Source organism: Dromiciops gliroides, chromosome 3, assembly GCF_019393635.1.
Source record: "Dromiciops gliroides isolate mDroGli1 chromosome 3, mDroGli1.pri, whole genome shotgun sequence".
NCBI lineage: Eukaryota > Metazoa > Chordata > Mammalia > Microbiotheria > Microbiotheriidae > Dromiciops > Dromiciops gliroides.
In genome coordinates this window covers 331,132,344-331,146,283 of record NC_057863.1, presented here as the reverse complement: position 1 = coordinate 331,146,283, position 13,940 = coordinate 331,132,344, and the positions used below count along the sequence as shown (strand labels likewise).

Sequence of the window (13,940 nt, the reverse complement as noted above, 5' to 3'; positions counted from 1 at the left end):
CAAATCATGTAAGTCATCTGAATCCCAGCTTCCTTGTCTTTTAACTAGAGTTACTAACACTTCACAGGATCTCAGAGTCAAAGGGCTCTCCTGACCCATGTCTAGCATCTTTTCCTATCTCCATTGTGGCATATTTAGATGATTATTTTTACTTACCTCCAACCTAGATCTCACAGGTCTGAGAAGTCTTTGCCTAGTTGTTTCATCGTGGCTTTTTGTAAAATTGCAAGATTTGTGTTGAATTTGGGAGGGTGACAAGTGAACCACAATGTATGTATGGAGGTCATGCTAGTCACTAGGGATCAATCAGAGGAGTCCCTCATGTCCATCTAGCAAGGTTCTAGGATACATGTCTCTCAGCAGGAGTCTAGGGCACAGGTCCAGCTCTAGGAAAGGTGGCCACTTCCAACGATGACCCAAACCCTGCAATATCATCAAGCTCAGATAAACGGAAGGTTCTCCTAATCAATTCCCTGTTACAAGATTTCAGTTGTTTTTGCTTAGCTATTTTTCTTAAATGAGAGAGTTCAGTTTAGAGGGCATGGAGGAGAATTAGGGAAAGGCCTGGCTGAATGAAGAGCACCTGATTTCAGGTGCTGACTTTCTGGGATACCTCCCCAAAGTGAGCCTGTCACTCCCTGCAAATGCTGATGCTTATGAAGGCAGCCCAGTGAACCAAGTATATTTCTGTTTTTCTCTTCCACTAGTTGTCCTGTATGCTGTGGCTGTCCTTGTTTCCTCCCTGTTAAAACCTGGGGTTAGTCTCTTGATAATAGGTGTCTCTAATGATAAATCCTTCCTGAGGCAATTTCTGGTGTTTATCATTATAGATTTACCTCCTCCCTCCACCAATCTCTGAGATGGTTTGAGAGCTTCAGATAGAACAGTAAACTTCCTGGGACCTGAGTCTCCTTAAGAGTTTCCTTTAGAAAATGTGTTTAATGTTATTTGGGCACTAAATGACCAATATTAATAAGAAATGCTAAGGATTCTTAACTTTATTTAAAGTGTACATTAGATTTTATGGTATAATACTCAAATGATCACATTGCTGTTTGATGTATACTTTAGATAACTTAATGATTCAGTGTTTCAGGTTACCCACTATCATTTTAAGCCATGTTTCAAGTCAGATTTCATGTATTGAGATTAAAGGTAAAAAAACCCTTCAAAATATAAAACTAATAAAATCATGCATTATTAACTTTGTGGGAAAAAAAAAAGAGTTTCCCTTAGGTAGGCACAGTGACCAGTCAAAAGTAGATAGAATTACCTTGTCTCCATTCTTTTGTGAGATACCTCCTAGAAAGATACACACACACACACATATGTATATATATATATATACATACATACACACATACACATATACATACATACACACATATATGTCTTATTAGTTGTGTTGCAGTCAACCAGAAATCACAGAAAAGGGCCTCTCACATCAAGATCTTTTTCCCACCAAGATGCCCATTGGTGGAAATTCCTTTAGCCAACTTGTAGGTAAGTAAATTTCTTTTCTGTGAGTCGAGTTTAGACCACCACATGTACAAAATTCAATGACAATATAAGACTTATAAAACAACACCAGACAACAACTTAGGAAGTGTTATGAGTCAGTAAAAGGTAAGCGCCTGATAAGTCTTAGTATGCAACACAAGTACTATAAGAGTTCAGAGCAGGGACTGTCAGGGCTTGAGCTGACTGTTATGGAATTGTTTCAGTCATGTCTGATTCTTTATGATTCCATTTGGGGTTTTCTTGGCAAAGATGCCAGAGTGGTCTGCCATTCCCTTCTACAGCTCATTTGACAGAAGAGGAAACTGAGGCAAAGAGGGTTGAGTGGCTTGTCCAGAGTCACATAGCTAATAAGTGTCTGAGGCCAGATTTGAAATTAGGGAGTCTTCCTGACTCTAGGCCCAACACTCTACCACTGTATTACCTAGTTGCCCAATGAGACATGTAAGAGGGAATTACAGAAAGAGAGAAGGAAAGAGAAGGAAAGGGGTCAATTAGTGGGAAGGAAGGGGAAATGAACAGGCAGACAGATAAAAGATAAGAAATATGGAAGAAAAAGGAAGACAGAAAAACAGGAGGGGGGGGAAACATAGACATAGAGATACATAGAAAAGAAAGAGCATTGGAAAGAGAAAAGGAATGTAACAGATTTTTAAAAAAGACCAAACTCCCTCACACCAGAGTAAAATTCTTACTCTTCTTGATTGAAGACTAGAAAAGACTTATGCACCCTGTCCCTTGTAGACAGATAAAATCTATTAGAAGTAAATCTGATACATGAAGCATTAGCCCTGAATTCAGAAGGACTTGAGTTCAAATCCAGCCTCAGACACTTGACACTAGCTGTGTGACCCTGGACAAGTAATTTTTTCCTCATTGTCCCCCCCCCCCCGGCCCCCGAAAGAAAGAAAGAAAGAAAAAATAAGTAAATCTGTTTTGAGAGGACTAAAACAATGTCATTACATTTTAGCATATCCCTGAAGATATAAGAACACAGAATAAGTGAAATAATTCCTGATCACAATGAACTTACATTCGAATTGAGGAGACAACAGGTTTATATAAAAATCTATACAGCATGTATAGAAAATAAATAAATACAAAATGTATACAAAGTAGTTGAATGTAGGGAGGGCATAAACACCTGGTTGGGGGGGGGGGAGGGCTGAGTAAGACTTTCAGGCAGAAGATGGTGCCTGAACTTCATTTGAAAGGAACAGAGGAACTCTGTAGAGCAGAGGTGAGGAAGTCCATTTCAGTCATGGGCGTTGGCTACTTCAAAAGCAGTGCAGATGGGAAATCAAGTGTGATGGGTGAAGAGCACAGGAAAGGCCAGTTGAACTGGATTGCTGAGCAAAGGAGGGAAAATAATGCCCAATGAGGCTGAGAAGGTAGTTTGAAGCTACATTCAAGCCACTTGGGTCCCTAGACAAGAGCAGAAGTTCCTCCTTTTATGTCTTTTTGACAAGGTGTAAACTAGCCTCCTCTTAGATCCTCACCTCCCAGCTGAGGTGATCTTTTGTTCTCACATCCCAAGCATCAGCAACAGTATCAATGAGATGATGCTTCCTTGATGACCTAAGGTCATAGCTATGGGGTCACCCTAGCAATAAGGATCAAAGAATTGCTACCTCTTTACTAATGAAGTTTGCACACAAACTGGTCTTTGGGAATGACCTTTAAGAAATAGCTGTCTATATACATTTTAGATGTGTCCAGTGTGAACATTTGCCTTATATAACTTTGCTATGATGATTTTTTCTTTCCTTTTTCCTAACAGAAGATAGGGGGTATAAAGAAAAAAATGTTCATTGGGAAAAAAAAGAATTAAAAATTTTAACACTTTTTACAAACTTTTAACAAACTTTTTACAAATTTTTAACAAAAGTTTTACAAAATTTTAACAATATTTTACAAAAATTTTACAAAATTTAGAAAATTTTAACAAAATGAAAGAATTAAAAAATAACTGTCTTCAAGTATTTGAAGAGTTATCATGTGAAAGAGGATTAAGCTTGTACTATTTGTCCGCAAAAAGGGAAACCAAGAAAAATGGGTAAAAGTTGAAAAGTGGCAAATGTTGGCTTGATGTCAGAAAAAAGAATCTCCCTAACCATTCAAGCTGTCTAAAAATCCACTAGAATATCCCAGCGTGGGAGGTGATGAGCTCTCCCTATTCACCAATGGGTGAATAGTAACTGTGGCCATGGAATGCTATGGATTGGACTATATGACCAATAAGGTGTCCCCTTCCCCAGCTCTAAACTCTATAATTCTGTGAAAAGACACTTGGAAAAGGCTACACACAGACCCGAGCATTTTCTTGAAAAGAGGCCCAATCCTCCACTGAGCCTTGCCAGTGAACCATGTGCATCAAGAAGCTAGCACCAGATGGAGACACAGACCAACAGGGAATTGCAGCCAGACACACATACTAAGATCTGGAGGAGGGTCAGCACAGCCTTCCCTATGTGGGTCCCAGGAGGAGGGGAATTCATGCCATGGGGAAAAGCAAAGGGGAAGAAGGATCAGCATAGCAGAGAGTCACAACTTGGGGGGGAAGAGCCCAGACTCAGTCCTTCATCTATATTCAGACTGCAGGGTTGTTTGACTCCCTAGAAATTTCAAAGCTTTTTTTTTCCATCAGGGTGCAAGGTTGTGGGGTAGGGAGAGGGGAAAAAAGAAAGTGAGTACACATACATCAAAAGGGCAATATAGATCCCTGGGCAGGCAGAAGCCCACACTACAAGAGGATTACTTGATTTTTTAAAAAGCAATCTCAAACTCTCTCCTTTCCAGAGAAACTGTCATAAAATAGCAATATATTTGGGGCACCTATAGGTCCTTAGGGAAAGCAGAGACCCATTGTAGAGAGAAGAAAAGTGTTTTTAATAGTTTATGGACTTAGTGGTTAATCCTTTGTGTTTTGTCTGGTTAAAGGAAACTTTTCTTAGGGAGCCGCTAGGTGGCGCAGTGGATAAAGCACCAGTCCTGGATTTAGGAGGATCCGAGTTCAAATTTGATCTCAGACACTTGACACTTACTAGCTGTGTGACCCTGGGCAAGTCATTTAACCCTCGTTGCCTCACCCCCACCTCCCCCCCCCAAAAAAGAAAAGGAAACCCCTCTTATAGCTGATGTTTTTGCTTGCATGGAAATTGAAGGTCTTTTCCTCTCTTTGCTATAAAGATCCAGGCACAAGCCAAATTATGGTATTCCTAAGGGAAATCCTGGGTGGAGGCAGGAACAAAAAACATTTTAAAGAAAAGCTCCCAATTTGGGATCTGGTTCACATGAGTCCAGTTTCATTAATGAATTATGAGTTACAGAAAGCATTGTTGTTGTTGTTACTTGATATCACTTGTTAGTGTAATTGTTACCTGTTATCATTTGTTGTTGTTGTTGTTACCTGTTATCATCAAATTAGTTCTAGTAGTTTAGAAAAATTCTTCTTGCACTGGGAACATTTTCAGATTCCAAATCTTAGAGTTTTATTTTTCTAATGGAACACCCTACATGTTATAAGCACAAAGGAATTATTTAAGTTTTATTCATTTCCTCTGTAACTTCTGAGGTGTCTCAATGTATTTGTTAGTGCTACCTGAAAATTCCTTTTAAATTCAATAAACTATGGCAAACTGCCTTATCTTCGTTGAGAGTTTACATCTGTTTCTATCCCCAATTTCTAAAAGTTACATTTGGAATCAGCCTTTATTTTCTTACTGTGTTTGTTTTCATTTTCAAAGCAAATCCAGTTTCATGTTTTTTGAGTGATTTGCTATTGGGTTTAGTTGAGTTCTATTGAGACTATACTACAGTGGAAAACAATAATGATTAAAAACACCCATTGGGAATAATAGCTTTTTACTCCTATCAAAATTTCAAAGATTCTATTCTGAATTTTATATTCCCTGAATTCTGAAGGAACTACTGGGTCAAGTCTAGGCAAAAGTGTCATGGAAACCCAGTTTATATTCTACTGCTTGTTTCAGCACTTCCCAAACCACTCCCAGAACCTTTGGTGAATATTCATGAATTCATAATGATGAATATTCAGATTCCTATCAAGGAATTTCTCACTGGACACCACCCCTTAGTGCCCCTGTCAAAATCTATCTTATATCCTGCTGGCCAATTGCAAGAATAGTGGAAGAGGCAAAGAGGACTGAACCTGTGATTCCACTGATCTAAAGAGGTCCCAAGAGCAAACTCCCTTTCCCAAAACAGATCAGTAGCTGCTCTGCATTTTAAAGAGAAGTTAGGTGACTTGCCTAGGGTCGAACAGCTAGCATGCATTAACTGAGCCAACCTATCTCAATGCTTCCAAATTAGAGATAGGGACAGGACTTGTGATTTTGTTGGTATTGTGAGCTCTGAGGTGAAGAAATTTGATCTATCAATCAATGCATATCAGTACCTTCTCTGCAACTTGTCTTGTTTCTGAGAGGATAAGTAATTTGCCAGGAGTCATAAAGTCAGTATATGTTACAAGTAAGACTTGAAGAAAGAATTTGAACTCAGATCTTCCTGACAATGGAGCATGTTTGCTATTTACTATCCTATGCTACCAGACTAATCTTCAAAAATAGCTTTTATAATTTTACTTTTCTACTCAAACATTTCTTCAGTGGCTCTCCTTTGCTTCCCAAGTATAGTCCAAACCCCTTCTTCCAGCATTCAAGCAAGACCTTCCATGTCTGACTCCAATCTTCTTTACCAGTCTTATGTCCTGAGATTCCTCTACACAATGTCTTGAACATCATTTGTCCTCAGTAAATGCTTATTTGAATTTTGCACAGACCCTCAGTTCTAGTCAGAGCCTTACCCAGGAATTTTTTCAAGTGGGTCAAAAACAAAGGTGGGGGTAGGGAGAAGAGCATGATGGCAGTAGCCATGTGGGTGCTGAGGACTATTTATCTTTGAGGGCAAGGGCAGTACCTCCCCACTCCCCAGGGATTCTGACCCTCACCCCTATTGGGGTTGCTGAGAAAGTTAGGCCTCAGAAGAGGATTATCATGGCAAAAGGATCTTGGTGATGATGCACTGGGGGTGGTTGCAATCACCTTCCAGATTCCTCTGGTAGACAAGGTACAAGGACAGCAGCTGCTACAGAGGAGCAAGTGTATCTTCTCCAGAGTAAAGTCTTGTACAACCCATGTTGTTAATGACTCCATCTCTAGTCAAACTGTTCTGTATGCTTTGAGCTTTCTCCAACCTTTGTTCTTGCTAATTTGTCCATGTGGAATGTCCTTCCTCTTGTAGGCCCAGCCCAAATGCCATCTCAATCAATCAACAAGCATTTTTAAGTGCCTAATATGTAGTGGACTCTGTACTCCATGCAAACTTTCCTTCACACCCAAGCTGGAAGTGTTGATTCCCTCCCTGCACAGGTAGAGTCCTCACTGTCCACTGATATGACTAAAATAATAAGTTGCCTTATCAAGGTACATGTCTTCACATCTTCTACTCCAATGTAAGTTGCTCCAGGGTTAGTAATTCTGAAGAATGCAATTAATATATATGGAATGGATGGATGGATGGATGGATGGATGAACAAATGAATGAACATGTCATTTTGACAAGCCACTTCCATGAGAAATCATTCAGTGATGACTCCTGGGTTAAAGAAAATGGTGCTATACTAATTGTTCTTTTCATGAGTAGGTCAGGCAACAATTTGAGAGGTATCAAAAATCTAGTATGCCCAGAATAAACTCATGGCCCCCTCCCCAGCCTACCACATTGCTGTTTCCTTCTTATATGACTTGAAATTCCCACCTAATGTGAGTTTAGGTAACACAATCAATCAATCAAGAATTTATTAAGTATCCACTATGTTCCAGGTGCTGTGCTAAACACTGTGGATTCAAAAAGAGGCAAAAGATAGTCTCTGCCCTTAAGGAGCTTACAGTCTAATGGGGGAGGCAAAGTGTAAACAAATATATACAAAGCAAGCTACATACAGGATAAATAGGAAGCCATTAGCAGAAGGAAGATACTGCAATTAAGAGGGGTTGGGGAAGGCTTCCTGTAGAAGGTGGGATTTTAGTTGGGATTTAAGGGAAGCTAGGGAGTAAGTATAGGGTAAGGGAGAGCATTCCAGGAGTAAGGAAAATGCGTGGAGTGGAGAGATGGGGCATCAAGTTTGTGGAATAGCCAGGAGGTCAGTGTCACTGTCCAGGAGTAAGGTGGAAGTAATAAGACTGGAGGGTTGGTTGGTTGGTTGATTATTGTCCTTCACGCTTGAAGAGAACCAAAATGACATCATTATGTTGGGGTCAAGGTATATTGTGTCTAACCAATATGAGCTCAGAAAGCTCTACCACAGGTTGGGCACAAGTAGTCCATATGAACATTTGGAGTGGAGATGTTTCTAAATTTGCACAACTTACGTTTCTTTTGAGCTACTGAAATTCACCTTTGCTCATAATGCATGGTGCCTTCTTTGATGTGGGTGCACCATATTGGGTGGTCCTGTGCCAGTGTTTCCCATGTTGCACAATTGATACCAAAATTCTTCAGAGAGATCTTGAGAGCGTCTTTGTATTGCTTCTTCTGACCTCTGTGTGAGAGCCTGCCTTGTGTGAACTCTCTATAAAATAGTCTTTTAGACAAATAGTCTTTTGGCATTCAAACAATGTCCACATGAGTCCATAGGAGTTGTGTTCTCTGTCATAGAATTTGAATGCTTGGCAGTTCAGTTAGTGAGGATTCAGTATCTGGTACCTTATTTTGCCAGGTTATCTTCAGAATCTTCCTAAGACAATTCAAATAGAAGTGGTTCAATTTTCTGACATGGCTCTGGTAGACCTTCCAGGTTTCACAAGCATACAATAATGAGACCAGAATTTATCCACAGCATTCAAAATCTCTCCATTTGCTGTACCAATGGTTCCATGAATGGATGATGCAGTATTGGCTGATAGAGAACTGTAGCTTTCTTGGTGTTGTCAGGTCAAAATTAGCACAAGCAGCAGAGAATCGATACATACTCTGTTGCATGTCAGCTTCAGAGGCCATATTGAGTACACAAACAAAAAGTGGTGCACCAACTCTCCTTCCACTTTAGTCTTGGCTTGTGGCCTTTTCAAATTAAATAATTTACCTTTAGTGCATAGCTGACCTTGATGCCATTTTCATCCTCTTGAAGACATTTGACAACATCACTGAAAATATCAGGCATGGGAGTAGGCATGTAACCCTGCTGCACTCCATTGGTGACTGGGAAAGCCTGAGAGCATCAACCATTATCTGGAACCCAGGCAAGTATGCTCTCATGGAACTGGCTGACAATACTGATGAACTTTCCTGGGCAACCACATTTTGTCATGATCATTCACAAGCCCTCATGACTAACAGTATCAAAAACCTTGATCAGATAGTGAATGCTGTGTACAGACCTCTGTTCGGTTCCTGGAATTTCTCCTGGAGTTGTCAGGCAGCAAACATCATATTGACATTCCATAGCACTTTCTGATGCCTCACCAGCTGGTATAGATTCTAGCTTCTTAAACTGTGGGTCTCAACCCCATATGGGGTCACATAACTGAATGTGGGGGTAGTGTAAAATTTGTCACCAGTAAAAAGTTATGTATATCTATTTTATCTATTATCTATCTATCAATTTATCTATCATCTCTCTATCTATCTATCCATTTATTTATTTGTTTGTTTTTTATTTTTGGTGAGGCAATCCGGGTTAAGTGACTTGCCCAGAGTCACACAGCTAGTAAGCATCAAGTGTCTGAAGCTGAATGTGAACTCAGGTCTTCCTGACTCCAAGCCAATACTCTATCCACTGCACCACCTAGCTGCCCCTGTATATCTATTTTATATCCCCATGTACTTGGGGGTAACATAAAAATTTCTTGGGTGCAGAGGGGTGGAGAGTGGAAAAAGTTTAAGAAGCCCCAGTTTGGTTGACCATCTTCCAGGTGAAGGATCAGCCAATTAAACAGAGGACTCTGGCAAGAATCTTGCCAGCAACGACTAAGAGAGAGAGAGAGAGCCCCCCTCCCCTGTGATTGTCAAAGGACAACCTGTGAGGAGAAGGCTAGATTATGAAGGGCTTTGAACACCAAACAGAGCATTTTGTATTTGATCCTGGAAGCAAGAGGTAACCACTGGGGCTTACTGAGCAGGGTGGTGACATCATTGGACCTGTGCTTTAGGAAAATCACTTTACTGGCTAAATGGAGGATGGGTTGGAGTGGGAAGAGGGTTGAGGCAGGCAGATCCACCAGTAGGTTATTACAATAATCCAGGAGTGAACTGATGAGGGCTTGCACTAGAGTCTCAGATGAGAGAAGTGACAAGATGGTCCCTAGGAGGTTAAAGTGGGCCCCAATTCATCTTTATATGGGGATCCCTTACATCAGTTTAACTGACACCTTGGGTCCCTATGAGATGGTCAGGTTCTATATAGGGCACTCCCAGTGAGGAAATACTCTTTTTCAATGAAGATGAGTAAATGTGCTGAAACTCATACTCTTACAGTGTCACCTGGAGGCACTAATGGGTTAAGTGGCCTGCCCTGGGCGTCACAGCCAGTATGTTGTCAGAGGCAGGACTAGAAGGTCTTATTGGGAGGTCTTCTTGACTCCAGGTTCAGCACTCATCACTGCACTACCTAGCCACCTCATACTGGATAATTGTCTCTGACTTGACAAAGGTCTCATACTAGACAATTAACTGTCAATGAAGAGAGCAAGGCATCAATAAATGCTGGGTAGGTGGTCTTCCAATTTCCAATCACCTTATGAAACTAAGATCACGGGAGAATTGATTTAGTTAGAAACCTCAGAAGCTAATTACCTAAGTCCATGTCATTCCCCTTCTTCAGTTTACTGTAAGGTTATTGCAGGAAGGTCCAGAGACTTGCCCGAGGTCACTTAGTCATTAGCTGAGGCAGAATCTGAACTCATGTCCTGACTCCAAATCCCGGTTCTTTCACTGGCTTATGTTGCCTCCATAAATCCACTTTTAGTATGAAATGAGATCAAGTAGGAGTCAGGGTGTTAGAGAAATGAAGTAAAGTCAAAAGTCTACCCTTTCACCCCCTCCCCACTTAGTTCAGAAAGAGTCCCCTCTTTATTTTGGAATCATGAGTACTCACTCATAGCAAACTTACATTTATCCAAATAAAGTGTTGGTGCTTTTGCCCACAGTAATCTGCAACCTGCAAGTAAACAAAGAATTTGTTGTTTTGTTGATTTGTCCCTGTCTCTGCCTGACTCTTTGTGATCCCATTTGGGGTTTTCTTGGGGAAAATACTTGAGTGGTTTGCAATTTCCCTTTCCAACTCACTTTACAAATGAAGAAACCGAGGCAAATAGGGTTAAGTGACTTGCCCAGGGTCATACAGCTTGTAAGTGTCTGAGGCTGTATATTGAACTCGGGTCCTTCTGACTTCAGGTTCAGTGCTCCAATCCACTGCGCCACACGGCTTCCCTAAACGAAGAATAAATGCGTTAATAATAAATAGAAGCTGTCCGGGTACAGCTTAGAAAGTCAGAAGAGGAACATTAAGTCAGTTACTTCTCCATCTCAGGTGGTTTCATCATCATAAATAACTTGCCAGCGCCACCCCTCTCCCAACAACTCTCCCCCCGCCCCAGTCCTCCAGTTTTCAGGGACTGCTCTGACCAGCCTGAAGGTGGGTATCTCTTCTTGGGAAATCCCCCAAATCCTTCTTTAGGATAGAGAGAGCGCAACCTGCCACTGGACACTTGAGGGTCAAAAAAAGCCCCAACAGAAGAGGAGCAAAATGGAAAAGGAGAAGATGGAGAGAGGGGTCTGGGAGCTAGGAAAAGGGGGAGCTGGCAGAGCAGAGAGGGAACAGGGCTAGGCGGGGGGGATGGAGGCGGGGTTGAAAGGGTGGCCCAGGCGGGAGAAGGAGGAGGTGGCAACGCCAGAGGAGGGGAGGAGAAAGAAGAGCTGAAATTTTAAGAGCTTAGCCCAGGAGAGCAGAGCCTGCAGTCTGAACTCCGTCCGCCTGGCTTCTCGGGCTGCATCCTTCTGGGGCTCCCCGGAGACCAGGCTGAGTGCTGAGACCCAGAGAGAGAGACCCAGTCCCTCCACTGCCGCCACTACCACCTAGGCTCAGCGCTTGCCCAGGATCTGTGGGGGCGGGAGGCTCCCAGGTGAGTGTGCGCCGTGGGTTCGAGTCTCGGCTCCTCCACGTGTGGAGGGGAGGCTACGGGAGCAGGGTCCAATAGTCCGGAGGTGGTTAGGCACGCTGTTGGGCCAAGAACCTGATTCAGTAGAGTTCACTCTGGGCTAGGGCGAGTGGCCTGTCGCCTCTGTCCTACGGCGGGAGGAAAGCTCGGGAACGGACTGAGCTGCGATCACTGTACAAGGGTGGACATGGGGAGCCGCTGGCACGCTGAGCCTACCAGCCCCATGGGCTTTGACAGGTAGTATGCATGTAGTCACTGCCGTTCTTTGCAGAATTATCTGTTTCAAGACTTCCCGCCGTTCTTGTTCCAGCTTCCACCCTTCCCCCCCCCCCCCCCCCCCGTCCCCGTCTTTTATCAATGGGAATCATGGGGAAAAGTTCTGTGTTCTGGCCACAGCCTTCCACTTTACGGCAGAGTTCTCCATAGGAATTTTTAATAGGACCCTATATCTGAAGCTGTAGGGGACTTCAGAAACCACCTGATCCCCTCCCCCCCTCCCCCTCCATTTATTTTACTGATGAGGAAACTGAGGTCCAGCGAGGCTAAAGAGTCACTTACCCAAGCTCACAGAGATAGTAGGTTTAAAAAGCAGAATTGGAACCCAGGTCGTCCACGCCGTGCTCTTTCCACTACACTGGCCTGAAATTGGGAACTCATTGGGCATAATAAGGGAGGATGGAGTGAGGGGCAAAGCAACATTTTTTTTCTCTTTTAGAAATGTGTGGTCTGTAAAAGGACACTGAAAAATGTTAAAAACTTTAAGAAGGTCAGAGACTCAGGGGCAGCTAGGTGGCGCAGTGGATAGAACACTGGCCCTGGAGTCAGGAGTACCTGAGTTCAAATCTGGCCTCAGACACTTAACACTTACTAGCTGTGTGACCTTAGGCAAGTCACTTGACCCCAATAGTCTCACTAAAAAAAAAAAAAAGAAGGTCAGAGACTCGCAGTGTTGTCCAAGGTGGGAGCTAGGCTAGTGTGATAGAGCATGTTATTTGGTAGGCTGAGTTTTGCTGCTGGGACCATTGTTGTTCTGATAAGCTACTCATTTCTGAGAGTTAAAATTGAGAAGCCTTGTAAGTCTTTTTGCCAAGTATGTAGCATTACCCTGACCAACCTCATTCTCAGCTCTTATGTGCAACTATACCTATTGATTGATTTCTTTCCCCTCTACCAACTCCAGAAGTATGTAGAAAGACCTTCAGGAATCTTTTTTGTTACCTGGAGACAGATGTTTGGATCTTGGAAAGAAAGTGATCAACCACTCTTGATTGTCATTGAAATCCTCCATTCATCCATCCATCCATCCATCCCTCCCTCCCTTCCTCCCTCCATCCATCCATCCAGTATTTATTAAGACCCAACTGTGTGTCAGGCACTAGGATCCAAGTACAAAGAATGAAACAATCACAGCTCAAAAGGACTTTGTATTTTAATGGATGAAGGAAGAGGCATCAAACTTTAGCCACCCAGTCCCATTGTTCCTCATTATATAGAGGCATCAGTGGTAAATATTGCTTCCCTGAAGTGAGTTCCCCTTTTTCATTGCCTCTGGGAAGAACTGGAGTTTCCATAACAGCCATGGCCAGGTCATAGGTTGCCTTTTAGATTAGATGATGGGAATGTGGAAGCCATCTGCTAAAAGTAGATCTATAGCCCCTGTGTGTGTGTTGACATATAGGTGCTCCATTCATTTGTTCATCAAATACACATGAGTTTACTATGTATAACACATTGTTCAGAGGTGGAAAGATATATAATAATGTGCACTCTTTTGTACGTATACACAGTTTACTCAGATACACCTGTGATCTCATCAGTATGAGTATTACTTCCAAGGATGCACAATGCAACCATCCCCACCTAGCCATCCATGGACCTGTAAGTTTATCACAGGGGACCCACCCAATGTGCCAGGACCCCTCTATGTTTTCTTTTGGCATTTCAAGATCCTCCCCAATGGAGCATTTGAACTGTCCATTGCTTATCTGTCGCTTTTGTTGATTGATTTTTTTTTGGCGAGGCAATGGGGGTTAAGTGACTTACTCAGGGTCACACAGCTAGTAAGTGTCAAGTGTCTGAGACTGGATTTGAACTCAGGCACTCCTGAATCCAGGGCCGGTGCTTTATCTGCTGTGGCACCTAGCTGCCCCCTATCTGTCGCTTTTGTGACATGGTTAGCCCATTTTCTTTTATGCTTGTCCATTTCTTTAATGAAGAATTCTATTCTTTATTATTTATTCTGGT

At 42.3% G+C, this 13,940-nt stretch overlaps 1 protein-coding gene across 1 annotated transcript in view; it reads left to right on the top strand.

The window, feature by feature from the left end:
* Positions 1 to 11,539: 11,539 nt before the first annotated feature.
* The window catches only part of GPR156 (G protein-coupled receptor 156), a 120,159-nt gene continuing 117,758 nt past the window's right edge, over positions 11,540 to 13,940 (top strand). The window contains exon 1 of the mRNA XM_043996117.1: positions 11,540 to 11,660. The gene's annotated coding sequence lies outside the window, so the exon portion shown is untranslated. The remainder of the gene's footprint in view (positions 11,661 to 13,940) is intronic.